This window comes from Trachypithecus francoisi, unplaced genomic scaffold, assembly GCF_009764315.1.
Source record: "Trachypithecus francoisi isolate TF-2019V2 unplaced genomic scaffold, Tfra_2.0 Lachesis_group6, whole genome shotgun sequence".
Lineage (NCBI taxonomy): Eukaryota > Metazoa > Chordata > Mammalia > Primates > Cercopithecidae > Trachypithecus > Trachypithecus francoisi.
In genome coordinates, this window is record NW_022681471.1 from 19166401 (window position 1) to 19191756 (window position 25356).

General features: G+C 38.9%; 1 non-coding gene across 1 annotated transcript; it reads right to left on the bottom strand.

The window, feature by feature from the left end:
* Positions 1–7228: 7228 nt before the first annotated feature.
* LOC117078588 lies at positions 7229–7335 on the bottom strand. The gene has a single exon (XR_004435038.1). It is a non-coding gene; the product is annotated as a U6 spliceosomal RNA (small nuclear RNA).
* Positions 7336–25356: the final 18021 nt, after the last annotated feature.

A 25356-nucleotide genomic window follows, 5' to 3' on the forward strand; every position in this document is an offset into this window, starting at 1 on the left:
TGGGAGATCAATTTGCCCACGACTGTGGCTGTTGCAAGAGAGAGAACTCACTGCTATCCTAGCTGTTATGTGACTAGCTCCTAACTCAAATTCCTGTGCAGGTTTTTTGATTGGTAGAGTGTAGGCCACACAACTAAATCCAGGCTGTGTGGGAGGCTGGTAAAGTGAGTATTTGATGCCTTCTATCAGCTTCCATAGTGGGTACCAGGCTGAACTTTTCCTCAAGACTCATATATTGGTTAATTCCCTTGATGCAGAAAGTGAGTTCAGATGTTGGACCGTAAATACACACACACACACACACACACACACACACGCACACACACACCCCTTTCCACTGCAACCTTGCTCAAACTGTAGTAGTCCACAGACCAGCAGGTTTGGCATCAACAGGAAGCTTGTCAGAAATGCAGAAACTCTGGTCCCGCTCTAGATTTTCAGAATCAGAATATGCTTTTTAACATGTACCTCAGATAATTTGCATGTACATAAAAGTTTAGAAGTACTGCTCTACTTTATACAATATGTAGTCCTTTTTAATTTTCAAAGATCAGTCACCACTACTCTCTGCTCATCCATAGGGTTGCTAGAGTTACCAAATAAAAATACAAGACTCCCAGTTAAATTTGATTTTCAAAATAAACAGTGAATCTTTTTTTTTATATAAGTATGTTCTGTATTTTATCTGGCAGCCCTACTTATCCACATACCCCTTCCCCCAAGATTAACAAAACAAACAAAAAGAAACAGAAATGGACAAAATAACCTACAGGAATGCATGCACACCAGTTTTCTATTTTGGCATAGGAGATTATAAACAGCATGTCAGCAGAGCATGTACACTCTACACAGTTTCAAGCACACTGAGTTCTGCATAAGCATTCCATGCCTGAGGTCCCTATAATTTGAAGGGTGAGTCACTTCCTCTATGAACTCTTCCATAGGTTAAGGTCGTTTCTGTTTTCTAAAAATATACCTATTAGTTGCAATTACTTTTACTTAATGAATTTTGACCAAAAGTACTTTTATCCCACAGACTTTACTTTCGTTCTTTCAAAATAGGGATAAACTGAATCTTAAAATCATTACAGAGAGTATGTGGAAATAAAATATGAAAAAACATGTGCTGGCTTCCCTCTGGAGAATGCTTCAGTTTTTCCTAAAGACAAGAGTTATTGTCCATGTCCAGGACTCTTAGAAAAATAGCTTTCAAATATTCTATATAGGAAAGAGGCAGATTGCATGATGTATCAATTAGAATTAGAAGTATCACGTGCAAAAATTAAAGAAAACTTTCAGTACTCCAAAATATCTACCAATTGCCTTTATTCATAAGGTGGCTCAATTCACCCTAATATTTTAGCTAACACAAATATTGCTAACCAAAGCAACCAAATAGGTAGTTTTGGGTGGTTGGGAGAGACTGACTTTCTGTTTACAATTCTTAAGAGTAAGGAGTCATTTTTTGATAACAACTTCTTGCACAGGTGAACAAGAAGTAAGCCACCTTCAATGAAGCCTACCAACAAAAATCTTTCAGTAATCATACTCCCATAAAGTCTTATCCTCTTGACTGATGATGAAATGTCCAGGAATTGTCAGAGGGATTATCATTTCAAGAAGCAGAATATCCTTAGGGGCTAATGAGTATCAGGGATTAAATATATACATATCCTCCCTCACCACAAAGAGGTTTTATTCATGTCTGTTACCACCTTTTAATTCATTGTTTGCAAGCCCCAGTCTAGAGGCATATGTCTCTAATAGACAAATGATATACCCTAGTTTATTTTATGTGCCAGGCCATAAATGAACCAATTGACCAGGCTTTCGTTAAACATTACATAGAATTGAAGTAAGATATTACAAGATACTCCTGGAACATCTTGTCATACCAGAAATTAAGTACCAAAGACCACTGAATCATGTCAAAAAGGACTCAAGGGCCAACTTGAAGATTCAAAGAGAGGACAACCTGAGCATCAATTAGTATATAACTATAGTGAATTGGAACATATCAAATCTATTTCAATGCATTTGTTCAGATTGATATTCCAAAACAATGCTAGGGAATCAACTTACTATTTTGAAGACCATAAAATAAAATAGAATGAAACAAGTACTTATTCTACCTTTCATATGCATGATGTACCTCAGATTAATCATAGTTGATAAAAGGACATTTCTCTTCACAGAAGTATTCCAACTAATACGTGAAGAAGAAATGATAGAAATTATTACCCCCAATGAAACAGTGTGGATAGAAAGAATCTGCAATGGTGGTTAACTTCACAACAGACAAGCAGACATTATTGCCCTGATGGCATATATACAACACAACATATGAAGTATTCTTGCAAAAATTCAAACTAAACTCTGATCAAGCCTTTAAATGTATATAATAATTTACAGAAAATACAGAGGATAAATAACACATTAAATGATAATTTTTTTAAACCTAGACTATGGAAAACTCTATAGGACAGATATTCTAGTATTGCCTCAACACATAAATTGAAAGAGAAGAAGGGAGGCCTTCTAGATTCAAAGATGCTTAAGACATATCAAACGAACATAGTGTGTGGTACTTATTTGGATCTCAATTTGAACACATCAACTGTAACAAAACCATTCATGATACAGTTGGGGGGAATCTGAACACTGACTGTTGATGTTAGTAAAAATTATGAAAAGTATACGTATATTAATGGTATTATTGTTATATATTTTTAGAGGTGTCCTTATCTTTTAGATATGTATGTGAAATATTTATGGATAAAATTGTTACCAGACCTTTAGGGTATTAATTTTCTTCCCAGAAACCTCTGTGACTGGTGGCACCTTTGCCTGAATTCTTGACCTGTGTCCAGGAAGAATGATGTATGCAGACAAGTGAAGGGTGAATGAGATGAAGAGTAGCTTTATTTAATGTTAGAACAACTCAGAGGAGACCCACAGTGGGTAGCTCCTCTCTGTAGGCAGGTCATCCTGTGGACTGTTCAGCTCTCAACAGAGAAGAGGCCCTGGAGAGGCTGGCTCCTCTCTGCTGGCAGGTCATTCAGAGGTCTCTGCAGATCTCTGAAGCTCTCAGCAGAGAGGGTAGCTCCTCTCTGCCACTGGTCATCCCATCATCTCTCTGTCCTCTGCCCTGCTCTGGCTGAGCCTGGGGCTTTTATGGAACTCAGAGGGGAGGAAGTTCATAATGATTGGTCCATGGGCTGCCATGGGCAGCCTGGAAGAGGCACCACAAGACTCCACTCTGGTCAGCAGGTCTGGCAGCCTGGCCTCCAGCCTTCAGGTTCTCCCTGGCCTGAAGGTGGGGCCTTGCCCGGGTGACTCATCCCTTCCTGCCCAGGAGCCTGTCTGCTTCCTGCCGCTGCCTATGGCGCCCAGACCACTAGAGACAAGGGGCACCTGCAGGTCAGTGCTGAGCTACCCCCGGCCCCATCTTGGCCTCCCTCCTGTGCTCATTGGTGCCTAAAGTCTGGAGGGTCCCAGACGGCAGGGGGCCTGTGTGTCAACACTGCACCAAACCTGTGCACACCCGGCCAGGGTGGGACAGCACAGGAGCTCAGCGCCAAACTTGCTCCAAGATCAGAGGGAGTACTGAGAGCAGAGAGAAGCCAGGCAGCAGCAGAAAACATGCACGAGCCTGCGGGGACACAGGGGGCTAGGGCCTTCCAGACCCCCGAGGCTGCAGGTTGCAGAGCCGCCAGGGTCCTGTACCTGGGAGCGTGGCTGCAGTTGCATCCGGGGAGCTCCAGTCCAGCTAATTCAGAAGGGGCGGGGCTTCCGCTTGTCCCCAGCTACTGTCTGTGGAGTGGAGCGAGAGACCCGGGTCTGCAACCACAGGTCAGGCGGCTGCAGCTGTATTTGAGAGGGCAGAGATCTTGCCTGCTCCTGGCACCCACCAGGAGCACAGGGAGGTTCACATCTACAGCTACAGTTTGGGCAGCTGCAGCCCCACCCAGGAGGGTGGGGCTCCTGCCTGCTCCACGGAGTGGGCAGCCCCAGCCACGCCTCCCTGCTGCAGCCGATACCATCAACATGAATTGATATCTGGGATTTGCTTCAAATTAATCAAGAAGTAAGGAGAAGACAAAATTGGCTGTGAGTTGAATATTTGTTGATCTAAATGGTAGGTACATGGAGGTTAATTATACTGCTGTATCCACATGATAAGGGTATAAATTTTTTCATAGAATATAATTAGGTTGTAAACTTGTACTTAAAATAAGATCTCACGTTCAGTTTTCAAATATGTGCTATATATGTACACACACACACACAGATTAGAAGGAAAAGAATATATACCAAAAAGTCCTTACTGGCTGTTTGGTGGGATTAGATATAAACATAAGTTTTTTTTGGTTTCTATATTTTTCATTATGGAAAACATTTTTAATTGGGATGTAAAATTCACATACCATAAAAGTAATCATTTTAAAGTATACAGTTCAGTCGTTTTTAGTATATTCAAAATATTGTGCAACTGTCATCAATCTAATGCCAGAACATTTTAACGACCCTGAAAAGGAAACCTATACCATTAAGTAGTAAATTACTAACCTCCTTTTCTTCCCCAGCTATAAGCAACCTCCATTCTTGATATTTCTATAGATTTGCCTATTCTGTACCTTTTATATAAATGGAATGGTACAATATGCAGTCTCTTGTCATTGGCTTATCTTACACAGCATCATATTTTCAAGGTTCATCTATGTGGTAGCATGTTGCAGTACTTCATCCCTTTGATGGCTGAAAAATATCTCATTGTATTAGCATACTCCTTTTGCTTATCCATTCTTTGGTTTATGAACATTTGGGTTGTTTCCACTTTGGGGCTGGTATTACGAACACTTGCGTAGAAGTTATTGTGTGAATATGTTTCCATTCTCTAGGGTATATATCTTAGAGTGGAATGACTGGGTTATTACAGTGTTTCCAACAGTGACTGTACCATATTAAATTCCCATTATCAATGCATGAAGGTTCCAGTTACTCCACATCCTAGCCAACACTTTTTACTCAAGAAAAATTATCACAATCCTGGTAGGTATGAAGTGGTAGCCCACTGTGGTTGTTGGATTGTGCATTTCCCTAATGATTAATGATGTTGAGCCTCTATTCACATGCTTATTGGCCTTTTATATAACTTTTATGGGGAAATCCTTCAACTCCTTTACCCATTTTTAAACAGGGCTGTTTATCTTTTTACTCTTGAGTTCAGAGAGTTCTTTATATATTCTGGACACTAATTCCTTATGAAATTTGTGATTTACAAATATTTTCTCCCAATCTGTGGTTTATCTCATCACTTACTTGATAGTATCTTTTGAGGCACAAAAATCTTTAATTTTGTATTAATACACAATAAAGACAGCTTTATTGGCATATAAATCAAATACACACATTTGACACATTTAAGCTGTAAAATTTAATTGCTTTTGTTTAGTTCCAAATATACTACCATAACCACAGTTTTTTATGGCACCATTCCATTGCTTCAAAAGAAACCCCATATATTTTAGGTATCATTGCCCTCTTCTTCCATTCCACAGCTCTAATGAATCACAAATCTATTTCTTGTCTCTATAGATTTGTTTATTCCAGACATTCCTTATAAATGACATCATACAATGCATAGGTTTTTGTACCTGGCTTCCTCCACTTAACATATTGTTTTCAGAGTTTACCCTTGTTGGTAGCATTAGCAGTCCTTCACCTTCATTGCTTTCTATAGCTGTATAATATTCCATTATATGTGTATGTCTCATTTTGTTCATTCATTCATCAATTGATGAACATTTGGGTTGTTGCCACTTTTTCTGTATTGAGAACAATGCTGATGGCTCACACTTCTAATCCCAGCACTTTGAGAGGCCGAGGTGGGAGGATCATTTGAGTCTAGGAGTTTGAGACCAGCCTGGGCAACATAGTGAGACCTTGTCTCTACAACAGAAAAAAAAGAAAGAAAGAAAGAGAAAAAGCTAGCCGGCTGTAATGGCATTTGTCTGTAGTCCCAGCTACTCTGGAGGCCGAGGTGGGGGGATCACTTGAGCCCAGGAGTTTGAGGCTGCAGAGAGCTGTGATTGCATAATACCCTGCACTTCAGCCTAGGCAACAGAGCAAAACTCTGTCTCAAAAATAATAATAATAATAATAATAATAATAATGCTTCTATGAACATCAGTGTATAAGTTATTGTGTAAACATATGTTTTAATTCTCTTGGGTATGTACTTAAGAGTGGAATTTCTGGGTAACATGGTAAATCTATGTTTAACTTTGTGAGGAATTGCCATGTGTTTTCCACATCATTTTATATTCCTCACAGGATTGTAGGATGGCTCAAAACTTTCCACATCCTAGCTCACACTTGTTGTTTTATTTCTTTTTAAATTATAGCTGTCCTAGTGGGTGTGAAGTGGTATTTCACTGCAGTTTCTATTCACATTTCCCTATTGACTAATGATGTTGATTATATTTTCATGTATCTATTTACCATTTGTATATCTTCTTTGGAATAGTGTCTAATTGGGTCCTTCACCCTTTGTTTTGAGACGGAGTTTCACTCTTGTTGCCCAGGCCAGAGTGCAATGGTGTGATCTTGGCTCACTGCAACCTCTGCCTCCTGGCTTCAAGCAATTCTTCTGCCTCAGCCTCTCAAGTAGCTGGGATTACAGGCGTGCGCCACCGCATCCAGCTCATTTTGTATTTTTAGTAGAGACAGGGTTTCTCCATGTTGGTCAGGCAGGTCTCGAACTCCTGAACTCAGGTGATCAGCCCACTTTGTCCTCCCAAAGTGCTGGGATTACAGGCATGAGACACTGTGCCTGGTCCCTCCACCCATGTTATACACGGCTGTTTTTCTTTTTGTGTTTGACTTGAGAGATTTCTTTGTATATTCTCATAGTAGAGTCTTATGAGACTTACAATTTGCAAACACTTTCTCCCATTATATGGGTTGTATCTTCACTTTGTTGATAATATTTTTTGAGGCACAAATATTTTTACTTTTAATTAAGTCCAATTCTTATGTTTTTTCTTTTGTTTCTTCAGCATTGGGTATCACACTTGAGAAATTGTTGCCTAATCCACAATCATAATTATTTACATTTATGCTCCTTTTTAAGAATTTTCTTTTTAAAACTTTTATTATTTAAAAAATAATAACAGTAGTAAGAACAGAGCAAGCTCTTATTCCCTGTCCCTGCACCCAAAATCCCCAAAATATGGAATGCATCACAAATTATTGTGTCATCCTTGCTTAAGGGCCATGCTAATCTTCTCTGTATCATTCCAATTTTAATATATGTACTGCCGAAGTGAGCACTCCTTTAAATAATTTTCTGGTTTTAGATACCACATTTAGGTCTTTGATCCTTTTGAGTTAATTTTTCTGTATAGTATGAGGTAGGGGCCAAATGCATTCTTCACATGTGGATATTCAGTTGTTCCAGAACTATTGGTTGAAAAGACTTTTTCCCTATTGAATGATTGTGGCATCCTCATAAAAATCAGATTTCCATCAATGTATGGGCTGATTTCGGGACCCTTGTTCTGTTCTAACACTGTATATTTCTATGCTTATGGCAGGACCATAAGGTTGTGATTACTGTAGTTTCGTAGAGGTGTTGTGTTGTAAGTTTTGAAATCAGAAACTGGGAGTTCTTCTACTTTGTTCTTTTCCCAGACTTTTATTTTTTTTGGACATTCAGGGTCCATTGCAATTCCATATGAATTTTAGGATCAATTTGTTCATTTCTGCCAAAAACAGCATCTAGTATTTTTATACGCCTTCCATTTCAACTGTAGATCAATGAGGACTATTGCTATCCTAACAATGTTAAGTATTGTTGTTCATGAAACTGGTATGGTTTTCCATTTATATAGGTCTCCTTTAATTGCTTTAGACAGTATTTGTTAGTTTTCAAAGTACTAGTCTTGCACTTTCATGGTTAAATTTATTCCAAAGTATTTTATCCATTTTTAAATTATTATTATTATTTTTTGAGACAGGGTCTGGCTCTGCTGTGTAGGCTGGAGCGCAGTGGAGTAATCTTGGCTCAATGCAACCTCCACCTCCTGGACTCAAGCCATCCTTCCACCTAAGCTTCTTGAGTAGCTGAGACTACAGGCACTTGCCATCACACCCGGTTAAATTTTGGGGCCGGGCGAGGTAGCACATGCCTGTAATCCCAGCACTTTGGGAGGCCGAGGTGGCAGGCGGATCACTTGAGGCCAGGAGTTCAAAACCAGCCTGGTCAACATGGTGAAACTCCGTCTCTACTAAAAATACAAAAATTAGCCAGGCATGATGGCAGATGCCTGTAATCCCAGCTACTTGGGAGGCTGAGGTGGGAGGCAGAGGTTTCAGTGAGCCGAAATTGTGCCACTGTACTCCAGCCTGGGCAACAGAGCAAGACTCTGTCTCAAAGAAAAAAAAGAAACCATTGCCTTATCCAAGGTCACAGTGATTTACATCTATATTTCCTTTTAAGATTTCTAGAGTTTTAAGTCTTATTGTTAGATATCGAATCCTCTTTATGTTAATTTTTGATTATGGTATGAGGTAAGGGACAAAATTCTCCTTTTGCTTTTGAATATCCATTTTTCCCAGAGCCATTTGTTGAAAAGATTTTTTTCCCTCATTGAGTGGTTATGACACCCTCATCAAAAATCAGTTGACCATAGGCCGGGTGCAGTGGCTCACACCTGTAATCCCAGCACTTTGGGAGGCTGAAGCAGGCAGATCACTTGAGGTGAGGAGTTCAAGACCAGCTGGGCAACTTAGTGAAACCCATCTCTACTGAAAATACAGAAATTAGCTGGGCGTGGTGGCACACGCCTGTAATCCCAGCTACCCGGGAGGCTGAGGCAGGAGAATAGCGTGAACCAGAGAGGTGGAGGTTGCAGTGAGCTGAGATTGTACCATTGCACTCTAGCCTGGGCAAGAGAGTAAGACTCCATCTCAAAAAAAAAAAAAATCATTTGACCATCGATGTGTGGGTTTATATCTGGATTCTCATTGTATTCCACTTCTCTGTGTTCCTATCCTATGCTTTGTAATAAGCTTTTTTTTTTTTTTTTTTTGAGATGGAGTCTCACTCTGTCGCCCAGGCTGGAGTGCAGTGGCGCAATCTCGGCTCACTGCACCCTCCACCCTCGAAGTTCAAGCGATTCTCCTTCCTCAGCCTCCTGAGTAGCTGGGATTACAGGCACCTGCCACCGTGCCTGGCTAATTTTTTGTATTTTTAGAAGAGACGGGGTTTCACCATCTTGGCCAGGTTGGTCTTGAACTCCTGTCCTCGTGATCCACCCGCCTTGGCCTCCCAAAGTGCTGGGATTACAGGTGTGAGCCACCGCGCCCAGTCTATTTTTTTTTTTTTTTTTGAGATGGAGTCTTGCTCTGTCACCCAGGCTGGAGTGCCGTGGCACAATCTCAGCTCACTGCAATCGCTGCCTCCTGGGTTCAAGCGATTCTCATGCCTCAGCTTCCCGAGTAGCTGTGATCACAGGCGTGCACCACCACATCTGGCTAATTTTTGTTTGTTGTTTGTTTTTTGTCTTTTTTTTTTTTTTTTAAGTAGAGATGTGGTTTTGCCATGTTGACCAGGCTGGTCCTGAACTCCTGGCCTCAAATGATCCGCCCACCTTGGCCTCCCAAAGCGCTGGGATTACAGGCGTGAGATACCACACCCAGCCTGTAATGAATTTTGAAATTAAGAAGGCTGTATTCTTTTACACTGTTCTTTCTCAACACTGTTTTTGCTCTTTAGAGTACTCTTCAGTTTCATATGAATTTTAGGATCAGTTCATCTATGTTGGGGAGAAAGGCAGATTTGATAGGCCTTGTATTCTATCTGTAAATGAATTTGGGGAGTTTGCCATCTTAATAATATTACATTCTCTAGACCATGAAACTGGGATGGTGCTCCATTTATTTATATCTTTTTAAATTTATTTCAACATTCTGTAGTTTTTAGTGTACAAGTTTCACAATTCCTTGGTGAAATTTATTCCTAAGTGTTTTATTAGCTTTGATTCTGTTTGAAATACAATTCTTTTCTTAGTTTTGCTTTTGGTTGTTTATGCTAGCATATAGGAATACAACTGCTTTTCAAATAGCTTTTTTTGAAAATTCACCCATTTAAACTGTGCAATTCAATGGTTTTTAGTATATTCACAGATATGTGCACCATCACCACAGTTGATTATGACATATTTTCATTGCCTCAGTCAGAAATTCTGTAGTCTTTAGTCATCATTTTTCTATCCTACATAACCTTTAATCATAAACACCCACTAGTCTACTTGCTCTCTGTTAAATTTGCATTTTCTGCATATAAATGGACTCATAGAATTCTATAAGTTGTCTTTGTGACTTTTTTATTTTTTTGAGATAGAGTTTTACTCTTGTTGCCCAGGCTAGGGTGCAATGGCACAATCTCGGCTCACCACAACCTCTGCCTCCTGGGTTCAAGCGATTCTCCTGCCTCAGCCTCCCGAGTAGCTGGGATTACAGGCATGCGCCACCACACCTGGCCACCATGCCCGGCTAATTTTGTATTTTTAGTAGAGACGGGGTTTCTCCATGTTTGTCAGGCTGGTCTCGAACTCCCGACCTCAAATGATCTGCCTGCCTCAGCCTCCCACAGTGCTGGGATTTCGGGCGTGAGCCACCACGCCCGGCCGTGTGTGACTTCTTTACTTAGCATAATGTTTTCAGTGTTTGTCTATGTGATAACATATGTCAATTCTTCATTCCTTTTTTAGGCTATATAGTATTCCATTGTATGGATATATCTCATTTTGTTTAGAATTCATCAGTTGATGGACATTTGGGTTTTTCTATTTTTGTCTGTTATTAATAATGCTGAACATTCATGAAAATTTGTGGACAAGTATTGTGTAAGCATGTTTTCAATTCTTTTGGGTATACACCTAGAAGTGGATTGTTTGGTCATATGGTAACTCCATGTTTAGCTTTGTGAGGAACTGCAGTACTGTTTTCCCCAGGGACTGATCCATTTTAGATTCCCATCCACAATGTATGATGGTTTCAATTTGTCTGCATTTTTCCTAATACTTGTTTTTTTAACTTAAAAAAAACTGTAGTTATCCAGTGGATGTGAAGTAATATCTCATGATTTTGATGAGCATTTCTATAATGACTAATGAGTTGGCTATCTTTTCATTTGCATATTTGTTTTGTGTATCTTTGGGAAAATGTCTGTTCAAGTTCTTTGTCAAGTTTTAAAGTGGGCTTTATGAGAGAATCCTTTATATATTCTGGATACCACCTTCTTATGAGTTATATTATTTGCAAATGTTTTCTCCCTTTCTGTGGATTGTCTGGTCAACTTTCTTGATAGTGTCCTTCGAGGTACAAACATTGTTAATTTGAATGAAGCCCAATTCATCTACTTTTTATTTTCATACCTGTACTTTCGGTATCATAATTAAGAAACCATTGCCTATTTCAAGGTCATAAAGATTTAGTATGTGTTTTCTTTTACAGTTTCATAGCTTTAGGCTATATTTAGGTCTTTGATCCATTTTGAATTTTTTTTTTTTTTGTCTATGGTATGGGATAGAGACCAAATACATTATTTTTCACATGAATATCCAGTTGCAACAGAACGATTTGTTGAAAACACTGTTGTTTCCCATTGAATCAGAATAGTACCTTTGCTGAAAATCAATTGACCATAGATTCATAGGTTTATCTCTAGGCTCTTATTCTCTCCCATTGCTGTATATTTCTTTTTTATGACAGACTTACACTGTTTTGATTTCTGCAGCTTTGTAGTAAGTTGCTTAATTCAGTAGTGTGGGTTCTTCCCCATTGTTCTTTTCCAAAATTGTTTTGGCTATTCGACGATTTTTGGAATTACACGTGAATTTTAGGACAGACTTGTCTATTTCTGCAAAAAAGGCAGGTGGTGTTTTGGTAGGTCATGCATTCAAATTGCAGATCAATTTGGGGAGAATCGCCATCTCAAAAATATTAGCTTTCTAGTTCATGAAACCAGATTTGTTTCCCACTTATTTAGGTCTTCTAAAATTTTGTTCAAGAATAGCTTGTATTTTACAGTGTATGAGTCTTTCATTTTCTTGGTTAGATACGTTCTCTAATATTTTTATCCTTTTTGATGCTACTTTTTTGGGCTGGTAATGGATTTTTAAACCACCTTATTGAACTATAATTCACAAACAATACAAATAATCCATTTAAAGAGTACAGTGCAATGGTTTTTGTATATTACATTATTTTCAAAGAACTTGTGGCAAAATATGTGTAATACAAAAATTGCAAATTTTACATCATAACAATTTTAAGGGTTACAACTGAGTGGCATTAAATGCATTCCCATTGTAGTATAACCATTACCACTATTGATTTCGTAACTTTTTCATCTCCCCAAACAGAAAGTGTAACTATTGAGCTCCCCATTATCCTTGTCGTCCGGCACCTAGTAACCTCTATTATACTTTCCCTATATATAAATTTGTTTATAATGGATGCCTCATATAAATGGAATCATACAATATTTGCCTTTTTGTGTCTGGCTTATTTCACTTAGCATAATGTTTTCAAGGTTCATCTATGCTATAGTATGTATCAGTATTTCATTTTTTTTTTTTTTTTTTTTGACGGAGTTTCACTCTGTTGCCCAGGCTGGAGTGCAATGGCGCGATCTTGGCTCACTGCAACCTCCATCTCCTGGGTTTAAGCGATTCTCCTGCTTCAACTTCCTGAGTAGCTGGGATTACAGGTGCCTGCTACCGTGCCTGGCTGATTTGTTTACTTTTAGTGGAGACGGGGTTTCACCATGTTGGCCAGGCTGGTCTCGAATTCCTGACCTCAGGTGATCCGCCCACCTCGGCCTCCCAAAGTGCTGGGATTACAGGCGTGAGCCACCACACCTGGCCTATTCCATTCCTTTTTAAAGCCAAGTAATATTTCATTGTGCCACATTTTGTTGATCCATTAATCTATCAATGGGTACTTAGGTTGCTTCCACCTTTTGGTTATTGCGAATAACCACTGTTATAACTATGGGTATAAAAATACCTGTTTGAATCCCTGCTATCAATACTTTTGGGTAAATATCCAGAAATGAAATTGGTAGATCATGTGGTAATTATACATTTGACTTGAGAAACTGCCAAGCTGTTTTCCACAGCAGCTACACTATTTTACTCCCCCACTAGTAAGGCACAAGGGTTCCAATTTCTTTACGTTCTCCCCAACACATATTATTTTGTCCTTTTTTTTGAATAGCCATAATAGTAGGTGTGAAGTAGTATTTCATGTGGTTTTGATTTGCATTAGAATGATGTTTAGCATCTTTTCATGTGTTTATAGGACATTTGATATCCTTTTTGCAGTAGTATCTGTTCAAGTCTTTTGTCCATTTTTAAACTAGGCTGTTTATCTTTTTGTTGTTGAGTTGGGGATGTCATTTCTATATTCTGAATACTAGAACCACATGAAATATATCATTTTCAAATATTTTCTCCCATTCTGTGAGCTGTCTCCTCATTTTCTTATTCTTTACTGGGTACATAGTGTTATTCTTTGATGATGAAAGGATTTGAGGTGGTGGTTGCACAGCACTGTGAAAGTGGTAGATGCCGCTGAATTGAACCCTTGTAAATGGTGAATTGTATGTTAGGTGAATTTCGCCTTAATAAAAATAAACAAGAATACCAGCAAGGTTTAGGGAAATCTTTGTATCTACCAATGTTAAAAGAGCAAATGTAAACAAATTTTCTGTCAGGAACCCCCAGAAGTGGGAAATTCTTGCCAGCTGTTAGAGGAGAATAATGAGAGTTCAACCGTGATTGGTGTGTGATTACCTGAAGGGTTTGATTGTTATTAAACTAATTTTTCCATCATATTGTTCCTTCTAGTCCCAAGTGGACAGAGATGTCATAGGAAATACACTGGTGGGAATAATATTTTCTCATTGAAAAGGGCATATGTGGCCAGGTGTGGTGGCTCATGCCTGTTATTTCAGAACTTTGGGAGGCCAAGGCGGGTGGATCACCTGAGGTCAGGAGTTCGAGACCAGGCTGGCTAACATGGTGAAACCCTCTCTCTACTAAAAATACAAAAATTTGCTAGGCGTGGTGGCGGGCACATGTAATCCCAGCTACTTGGGAGGCTGAGGCAGGAGAATCGCTTGAACCCGGGAGGTGGAGGTTGCAGTGAGCCGAGATCACACCATTGCGCTGTAGCCTGGGTGACAAGAGCGAAACTCTGCTAAAAAAGTAAAAGAAGAAGAAGAAGAAGAAGAAGAAGAAGAGGAGGAGGAGGAGGAGGAGGAGAGGAGGAGGAGGAGGAGGAGGAGGAGGAAGAGGAGGAGCACATGCAAAGGCCCCATTAGAGCATGAAAAAAAAATGCCTTGTTATAATGTCAAATGATTGATAAATTTCATTCCAGCTCCCGTTTTTTGAGTGTCTAACTTACTAGTTGAATAATGTAGAAAGATGCCTGGCAGCCCCAATCTTCAAGGAATTCACAGTCTAATAAAAAAAGAAGTGTAAAATATTCTGGGCAATAATAGACCTGAAAAATTTCACAGCTAGGCACAGTAGCTCACGCATGTAATCCCAGCACTTTGGGAGGCTGAGGGAAGAGAATCACTTGAGGCCAGGAATTCAAGACCAGCCTTGGAAACGTAGTGAAACCCTGTGTCCACAAAAAGTATAAAAATTTAGCTGAGCATGGTGGCATGCATTTCAGTCCCAGCTACTCAGGAAGCTGAGGAAGGAGGACCTCTTTAGTCCACGAGGTCGAGGCTGCAGTGAGCTGTGATTGTGCCACTGCACTCCAGCTTGGGGAACAGAGTGAATCCCTGTCTCAAAAAAAATAATTTTTTTTCACCAGTCAGTCCCACTACAGGAGCTGTCATGACTGAGGATTTGGGCAGATGGCTACTTCTTCCTATGAGTCAGTATGTATGGGAAGGGTAAGAAGTTGGCTTTCTATTATTCTTAAAAATAGGCATGAATCAGGTTAGATTACATTTCTCCTCCTTTTCTCAGGATTTCCCTATAGCTCTGCCACTGAGCTGTGGAATCTTACCACTGGGATGAGGCCTTAAACGTTATCTAATCCTGGCCGGGCGTAGTGGCTCATGCCTGTAATCCTAGCACTTTGGGAGGCCAAGGCGGGCAGACCACCTGAGATCTGGGGCTCGAGACCAGCCTGGCCAACATGGCGAAACCCCGTTCCTACTAAAAATACAAAAATAAATAAAATAAAATAAATAAAATAAAATAATAAATTTAGCCAAGCATGGTGGCATGTACCTGCAGTCCCAGCTACTCAGGAGGCTGAGGCAGGAGAATCACTTGAACCCGGTGGGGCAGAGGTTGCAGTTAGCTGAGATAGCACCACTCCACTCCAGCCTGGGCGAACTCCAGTTTTCTGAAACTCCATCTCAGAAAAAAAAAAAAAAAAGTTATCTAATCCTTGTGTTCATTTCCTACTTGGGTCTTTGTTACCAAAAAGACCAATGGGCTTGTATCCGTTAGAAATACTAATCACAAGTAAGAGGAAAGTCAAATTCCTCTGGCCTAATCAATAAAAGTAGACCTGGGTTTAGAACCTATTTGATTCAGAGACTCAAAAATGGCACCAAAGTTAGATTTCTTTCTGCCTAGTTTTCTTGATGTCTGCTTTATTCAACTTGGTTCTCCTTGTGGCTAAATTATGGCTGCCCACAATCCAAGACTCCTGTTTTCTTTGAGTGCATGAAGAGGGGGTTGCCTTTGAAATTCCTCCCGAATATGAAAGGAAAACTATTCCCAAAGCCCTGACAAAATCAACCAATGGCAGGGAATGGGACTATGCTGATTGATTTAAATATGAATTATGCTAATTTGCTTATTTTAGAATTATAGTTTCAGGGGCGAGCTAGAGCAGGGATGTGACAGTAAAGGACATGGATGCGGCCAAGAAGGAAAGAGAGGTGAATACTGGGGTGGCTACCTCAGGGTCTTGGCTTAGCCATTGGCAACATCATGGAAACCCCCACCCTCAAGATACAATTGCTTTCCCCTGCTGGACAACTCTTTTGGTAAAGAAATATTTCCATATTTTCCATGGAATCAACTCTGAGTTCCAATAGCTCTTCCTGACATGCTATTGCCCTCAGATGGTGGCTACTTCCTTTGATTTATTACTATTTATTACTTTGGATGTGCCTTGCATTCTTTCTTAGCAGTGTCTCTTCTGCCTGAGTCTTATAGATATTTACCACATCCAGTGACCCCAAAACTGACTGGCTGTCACTGGAGAAATCCTTACTTTCATCCCTGAATTGAACAGAACTGAAATTTAATTGTCTCGTCTTCTCTATTGCACTTGAGAGGCTTCAGAGGGTGCAAGCTGCAAGCTTTGGCAGCTTTCAAGTGGTGCTGAGCCTGCAAGTGCACAGAAGTCAGAATTGGGGTTTGGGAACCTCTGCCTAGATTTCAGAGGATGTATGGAAACACCTGGATGCCCAGGCAGAAGTTTGCTACAGGGGTACGATCCTCATGGAGAACCTCTGCTAGGGCAGTGCAGAAGGGAAATATGGGGTTGGAAGCCCCATACAGAGTTGCTACTGTGGCACTGCCTAGTGGAGCTGTGAGAAGAGGGCCACCGTCCTCCAGACCCCAGAATGGTAGATCCACTGACAGCTTGCACCGTGTGCCTGGAAAAGCTGCAGACACTCAATGCCAGCCCATGAAAGCAGCTGGGAGGGAGTCTGTACCCTGCAAAGCGACAGGGGCAGAACTGCCCAAGACCATGGGAACCCACCTCTTGCATCAGCATGACCTGGATGTGAGACATGGAGTCAAAGGAGATCATTTTGGAGCTTAAAGATTTGACTGCCCTACTGAATTCTGGACCTGCATGGGCCCTGTAGCCCCTTTGTTTTGGCCAACTTCTCCCATTTGGAATAGCTGTATCTACCCAATGCCTATACCCCCATTGTATCTAGGAAGTATTGTATCTAGGAAGTAACTAACTTGCTTTTTATTTTTCAGGCTCATAGGTAGAAGGGACTTGCCTTTTCTCAGGTGAGACTTTGGACTGTGGACTTTTGAGTTAATACTGAAATGAGTTAAGACTTTGGGAGACTGTTAGGAAGGCATGATTGGTTTTGAAATGTGAGGACATTTGAGATTTGGAGGGGCCAGGGGCGAAATGATATGGTTTGGCTGTGTCCCCACCCAAATCTCATCTTGAACTCCCACGAGTTGTAGGAGGGACCTGGTGAGAGGTAACTGAATCATGGGAGCATGTATTTCCCGTGCTCTTCTTGTGAAAGTGAATAAGTCTTATGAGATCTGATGTTTGTATGAGGGGGAATTTCCCTGCACAAGCTCTCTTTTTGCCTACTGCCATCCATATAAGATGTGACTTTGCTCCTCCTTTCCACCATGATTATGAGGCCTTCTCAGCCACGTGGAACTGTAAGTCCATTAAACCTCTTTTTCTTCCCAGTCTTGGGTTATGTCTTTATCAGCAGCGTGAAAATGGACTAATACACTTTCTGTTTATTTATAACTAATCTACTCCATTGTTAAACATTTATCCTATTATGTACTTTGTTTTTCTACCTTTTAAAAACTCACAATTTTTTCTTTTATTTCCTAGAGTAGTTGCCAGAATTTTTAAACTGATACATAATAATTGTACATATTTATGGGATGCATGTGATATTTTGACACATGCATGCAATATGTCAATCAGGGTAGTTGGGATATCCATCACCTCAATATTTATCATTTCCTTATGTTGAGAACATTTATTTCAAATCTTTTTTAAACATTTTGAAATATACATTATTAATAACTGTATCACTCTACTGTGCTATCGAACATTTGGACTTGTGCCTTCTAACTGCATTTTTTTTTTTTTTTTTTTTTTTTTTTTTGAGACGGAGTCTCGCTCTGCCGCCCAGGCTGGAGTGCAGTGGCCGGGTCTCAGCTCACTGCAAGCTCCGCCTCCTGGTTTACGCCATTCTCCTGCCTCAGCCATTAACCAACCTCTCTTCATCCCCCTTCCCCTCTCCCATTCTCAGACGCTGATAATCACTATTCTACCTTCTACCACCGTGTGATTAATTTATTTAACTCCCACATATGCATGAGAACATGCAATATTTGTCTTTCTGTGCCTGGCTTATTTCACACTAGTCTGCCATCTTCTCTGTTTACTGGGTCGTCACTGTTCTTGCTCTAACTTCTTGTCTCTTGGCATATGAGCTGTCGTGTAGTGAACAAAATGGATTTGGATTTGGTTACAGTTCTGTGAAAAGTTACAAATCAATTTTGATTAAAAACCATGCTGGGAACTCTTACAAGTCTTAGAGTGAGGGTCCAGGTTCACTTCCAGATTCATTCATGTTGCTTCAAATGACAGGATTTCATCTTTTTTTTTTTTTTTAAATGACTGAATGACATTCCATTGTGTATATAATATATACCACATTTTCATTATCTATTCATCCATTGATGGGCACTTAGGTTGGTTACACATCTTGGCTGTTGAGAATAATGCTGCAATCAACATGGGAGTGCAGGTATCTTTTCAATATACTGATTTTCTTTCTTTTGAATATATACCCACTAGTGGAATTGCTGGATCATATGGTTGTTCTATTTTTAGTTTTTGAGGAACTTCCATTCTGTTTTCCATAATAGCTGTGCTAATTTACACTCCCACTGACAGTGTATGAGAGTTCCTCCTCCTCTGTGCCCTCACCACCATCTGTTATTTCTTATTTTTTTGATAACAGCCATTTTAACCTGGGTGAGATGACCTCATTGTGGCTTTGATTTGCATTTTTCTGCTGATTAATGATGTTGAGCATGTTTTTATGTACCTGTTGGCCATTTGTATGTCTTCTTTTGAAAACGTCTATTCAAATCATTTGCCCATTTATAAATGGGATTATTTGGGTGTTTATTTATTTATTTATGTATGTGTTTATTTATTGCTATTGAGTTGAGTTCTTTATGTATTGTTGTTATTAATCCCTTTTCAGATGGATAGTTTGCAAATACTTTCTTCCATTCTGTAGGTTGTCTCTTCACTCTGTTGATTGTTTCCTTTGCTGTGCAGAAATTGTTTAGCTTGATATAATTCCATTTGTTTATTTTTGTTTTTATTGCTTGTGCTTTTGTGGTCTTACCCCCAAATCTTTGCTCAGACCAGTGTGCTGAAGTGTTTTCCCAATGTTCTCTTAAAGCAGTTTCAGTTTCAGATCTAACAGTTAAGTCTTCAATTTTGAGTTATTTTTGAGTTATTTTTGTATGTGGTGAGAGATAGGGGTCTAGTTTCATTGTTTTGCAGATGAATATCCACTTTTCCCCAGTATTACTTATTGAAAAGATTGTTATTTCTCCAATGTATGTTCTTGGCACCTTTGTTGAAAATGTAAAACTCATAATGTTTAGTAAACATTCCAGAAGCAAGGTCCATTTTATCTCATAAGGAAGATGTGAGAATTAAATGGAGGACACTTTAAAAAGTGTTTAGCATAATATCTGTATAATTTATTTATTTATTTATTTTTTTGAGACGGAGTCTGGCTCTGTCGCCCGGGCTGGAGTACAGTGGCCGGATCTCAGCTCACTGCAGGCTCTGCCTCCCGGGTTCACGCCATTCTCCTGCCTCAGCCTCCCGAGTAGCTGGGACTACAGGCGCCCGCCACCTCGCCTGGCTAGTTTTTTGTATTTTTAGTAGAGACGAGGTTTCACTGTGTTAGCCAGGATGGTCTCGATCTCCTGACCTCGTGATCCGCCCGTCTCGGCCTCCCAAAGTGCTGGGATTACAGGCTTGAGCCACAGCGCCCGGCCAATATCTGTATAATTTATTACGTACTGTATACATGTTTGTTTTCTTTTTACTTCTGGTTATGTAACAGTAAAATAGCAGAAGAACTAACATAACTAACTCCATTTTTGTTTAAGGGGCCTTTACCCATTCCTGCATGTAGTTAGGATAATTTTAGAGCACTGAGATAAAATGCAAAAATGGCAATCATATAGTTTTTGAAACTAACTCTGGCATTAAAGGGGAAGTATATAAACAACAACTATGTTTTGTTAAAGATTTATAGGAGTATTGTGACCTGGCCAAGGAAAAAACAGCTCCCAACCTCCTCGGACCCTCACTGGTGCCCAGATATCTGCAGCCATTGCTCACTTCTTGATTCCAACTCCTTGCTCTTTCCCCTGCCCTTAAGATAAAAGGAGCCTGAAATTTTTACTGAGTTAAGATGGTTCTTAAGTTATTAAGAATGGTAGTCCAGGCTGGGTGTGGTGGCTCACACCTATAAACCTAGTGCTGTGGGAGGCCGGGTCTGGTGGATCACTTGAGGCCAGGAGTTCAAGAGCAGCCTGGCCAACATGGTGAAACCTCATCTCTACTAAAAATACAAAACTTAGTCGGGCGTGATGGTGCACCCCTGTAATCCCAGCTACTTGGGAAGCTGAGGCAGGAGAATCGCTTGAACCCAGGAGGTGGAGGTTGCAGTGAGCTGCGGTCATGGCACTGCACTCCAACCTGGGCGACAGAGTGAGACTCTGTCTCAATAAAGAAAGAAAGAAGAAAGAAAGAAAGAAAGAAAGAAAGAAAGAAAGAAAGAAAGAAGGAAAGAAGGAAAGAAGGAAAGAAGGAAAGAAGAAAGAAGGAAGGAAGGAAGGAAGGAAGGAAGGAAGGAAGGAAAGAAAGAAAGAAAGAAAAAGAAGAAAGAAAGAAAGAAAGAAAGAAAGAAAGAAAGAAAGAAAGAAAGAAAGAAAGAAAGAAAGAAAGAAAGAAAGAAAAAAGAAAGGGAACAAGAATAAGAACATTGATCTGCCATCTTCTCCATTTACTGGGTCTTCAAAATGAAGTCACTGTTCTTGCTCTAACTTCTTGTCTCTTGGCATATGAGCTGTCGTGTAGTGAACAAAATGAGTCTGGACTTGGTTACAGTTCTGTGAAAAATTACAAATCAATTTTGAGTCAAAACTATGCTGGGAACTCTTACAAGTCTTAGGTTTTCCCTTGGAGAGGCACCTGTTTTGAATTTCTAGAGTGTGTCTTTCCTGAACAAGATGATGAACCTGTTGTCATTTTTTAAAGAGAGGTCTTGCTCTGTTGCCCAGGCTGGAGTACAGTGTCACAATCGTGGCTCATTGTAGCCTTGAACTCCTGAGCTCATGCAATTCCTGTTATTGCCTCAGCTTCCATGTTATCATTTTTAAGTGTTCAACAAGAGGTTCTGTACATCAGGAAAATTAAACTATTTGTAAAATTGGAGTCATTGGAAAAGTTCACTGCATTAAAAAATCTTGAGATTTGGAAATTTTTAGGGGAAAATTGGGGCAACCTAGATTCTTGTGACTGAATGCAGATTGTTAGAGAGAGGATGCTTAATTTCCTGAAATCTGTTTAAAAGATGGGAAGTTTAGGAGAAATCTAACTGACAGCGTAGTTATGAGACCTAAATAAGTCAAGAGTTTAGTGTGACGTATAATGGTTAGCTTCTTCTTGAACTTGAACCTACTATAGAAAAAAAAATAAATTTTAAAAAGTTAGCTTCTTTTGTAATGTACTTTTGTTGTCATATATTCTAACATTTTTATTTTGAGAATAGCAAGCTTGAAATTATTATTTCAACATATTGAACTGATATTTAAACCTGTATATATCCAGTGCTGTCTAATTGCAATAATGATTTTAAAGTGGTTAGTATGTAATAATGTGCTGATTTTTTTGCATGAAACACAGCATATTCTTGGTGTGTAGTACAGGCAATTATTTAGTGATTATGTAATTATATACCAGTCTTGAACTAAAAATCTTTCTGCACTGATTTTAATGCTGCATCTCATTGTGCTTACTTTCCTGTTTCCTTGTCGTGCATATATTATTTTTAATTTCCCAACAACCATGACTTCCTCCCTTAGATAATGTTTCTTCTCTTCCTAACTTGGAGTCTTGTACTCTGACTTTTGGATGTCTGTACTCTTGTTCTTGGGCTGTTGTATCAGTCCGCTCTCATGCTGCTGATAACGGTCTCAGGCTGCTAATAAAGACATACCTGAGACTGGGTAAATTATAAAGGAAAGAGGTTTAATTTACTCACAGTTCAGCATGGCTGGGGAAGCCTCAGGAATCTTACAAGCATGACAGAAGGGGAAGGAAACACGTTCTTCTTTACATGGCGGCAGCAAAGAGAAGTGCTGAGCAAAAGCGGGGAAAGCCCCTTATAAAACCGTTAGATCTTGTGAGAACTCACTATCATGAGAACAGCAGCATGGGGGTAACTGCCCCCATGATTCAATTACCTCCCACCAGGTCACTCCCATGACACATGGGGATTACGGGAACTACAATTCAAGATGAAATTTGGGTGGAGACACAGCCAAACCATATCAGCTGTTCGCATGGAAATCCTCCCCACCCTTATATTTTATTCGTGAAACATTTACTGAAATTCCACTATATTCTAGTCACTGGCACTAATTGGGCAAAAGAAAAATGGTCCATTATCATTCCCTGGGCAGAAGGAGTGCTCAGTCTCATGAAAAAGACAGATTATTGTACTGTAGGATGATTAGCGCTATAATAGGGATGGCCCAGGAGGTAGTAGAAGCACAGAAGTAGAAGCAACACTTACTTATGAAACCTTCAAGGCATATTCCATGCCACTGAAAATGATAATCTGTTGTGTAATGCAAAAAGCAGAGGATTTATGGTTGGCGACATCTCCTACTTCTCTCAAGTGAATTACTCTTTCTAGGCATTAGATTTCTCATATTTAGAGCAAAAGTCTTGAACAAGATCATGGTTTTCAAATTGTGTTTCACAGACTATTAGTAATATGCAAATAAAGAGCTTCATGACCAAATATACTTGTGTATTACTGGGTTAAACAAAATTCAATTTATTTGTTGGATTTCTGAGTTTTAATAGGTTATTGCAAATTATAAACATTTACAAAAGGAATATCCTTCTTTATATATTTTTTACACCATGGATTCTTCTATATCAGTTAGGAATTTAGTTTGCTACATAACAGTCTCAAGAAATAGTTTTTAAACTCTTAACCTTTAGGTCTATGATTCATTGAGATTTTATTTTTTATATGGCATAAAATGCAGGCCTAACTTTTGTGGTTTTTTGTATGAGATTATTCAAATGTTTTGTATGTATTTATTTTTTAGAGGTAAGGGTCTCTTTATGTTGCCCAGGCTGGCCTCAAATTCCTGAGCAATCCTCCCACCTCAGCCTCCCAAGTAGCCGGGACTACAGGTGTATGTCAATGTGCCTGACAAGGTTATTGAATTTGGACAACATATTTGTTGAAAATATTCTTTCTCTCATTGAATTGCCTTGTCATCTCAGTTGAAAATAAGTTGACCATATTTGTGGGTCAATTTCTGGACCGTTTATTCTACTCCATTGATCTATGTATTCTCCTTCTGTCAATGATACTCTGTCTTGATTACCTTTATAATAAATCTTGAATCAAGTAGTGTAATTGTTTTAACTGTCATTCTTTTTCAAAATTTTTTTGTGTATTTCAGATCCTTTGCATATCAACTAAGAATTTTAGAATCCACTTATCAGTTTTATAAGGAAGTTTCCTGGGATTTTGGCTGGTATTGTGTTGAATCTATTGATCAGTTTGAGGAGAATTGATATTTTCATACTATTGAGTCTTCCAAACAGTGAGTATAGTATATCTTCCTATTTAGGTTTTCTTTAATTTCTCTTAGTAATTTTTATAGTTTTCAATGTGCAGATCTTGCACATTTAGCATCACATTTATCCCTAAATATTCTATATGTCTGATGCTGTTTTAAATATTTTTAAAATTTAAAATGTCCAGTTATTCATGGCTAATATATAAAAGTACAATTGATTCTTGTGTATTGACTTTATATTCTGTGACCTACTAAGCCACTTATTAGTTGTAGATTATTTGTACAACATTCTAGAAGATTTTCTATTGGACAACGTGTTATCCATGAATAATGAGAGTTTATTGTTTTCCCTTTCCAATATGAATGCCTTTTTTTTCTTGCCTTATTTCATTGACTAGAATTTCTTCTATTCAGTATCATACTGAATGGAAGCAGGATGAATGGATAGCCTTGCCTTATTACTGATGTTAGGAGAAAAGCATTCAGTCTCTCATCAGTAAGTGTGATACTAGCTATAGGTCTTTTGTAGTTACCCTTCTTTAGGGTATTCTATTCTTAGTTTGCTTAGTGATTTAATGAGGAATGAATGATGCATTTTTGTGAAATGTTTTCTCTGTGTTTATAAAAATAATTATATGTTTTTTATTTATTCTTTTATTCATATAGTGAATTACAGTGATTTATTTTTGATTGTTAAATCTACTTTACATTCCTCAGATAAACCCCATGTAGTTACGATAAATCCTTTTTATATAGTGTTAGATTCAATTTGCTAAAATTTTAAGAATTTTTGAGTCTTTTTGAACAGTATTAGTCTTTAGTTTTCTTTCTTGTAATGTCTTTATCTGATTTTGGTGTCAGGGTATTCTGACCTCGTAGAATGATTTGGGAAATATTCTATTCTATTCTATTTTCTGGAAGATTTCATATAGAATTGTAATTATGTCTTCATTAAATGTTTGGGAAAGATTGCCAGTGAAGTCTGGGACCAAAGTTTTCTTTGTGAGAAGGTTTTTAAACTACAAATTAATATTTGACTATTGTGATTGATTTCTTCTTGAATGAACTTTGGCACTTTTTATATTTTAAGAAATGTGTACATTTGTCAATTTCACCAACATCGTCAAATTTATTGGCATAAAGTTTTTTCTATGATTTGAATATTTGTCCTCCCCCAAAACTGATGTTAAAATTTAATCCCCAACTTGGCAGTATTGAGAGGTGGGTCCTTAAGAGTTCTTTATGTATTCGAGATACTAAACCATTATCAGATATATAATTTGCAAATATTCCCTCCATTCTGTGAGTTGTTTTTTCACTATCTTGGTAGTGGCCTTGAGGTCCATTTTAAAAAATTGATAAAGTTTAACTTATCTATTTTTTCTTTTTGGTTTATTGTTTATAATATTCACTTATTATCCTTTGGATGTCTGGAGGATCCATGGTGATATCTCCTCTCTTATTTCTGATATTGGTAATTTGCATCTTCTTTCTTTCTCCTGATCCTTCTGGATACAGATTTGTACATTTTATTGGTCTTTTCAAATAACCAACTTTTGATGTAATTGATTTATCTCTGTTTTTTCCTATTTCCTATTTTACTGATGTTTTCCCCTTACCATTATTATTTCCTTTCTTCTGCTT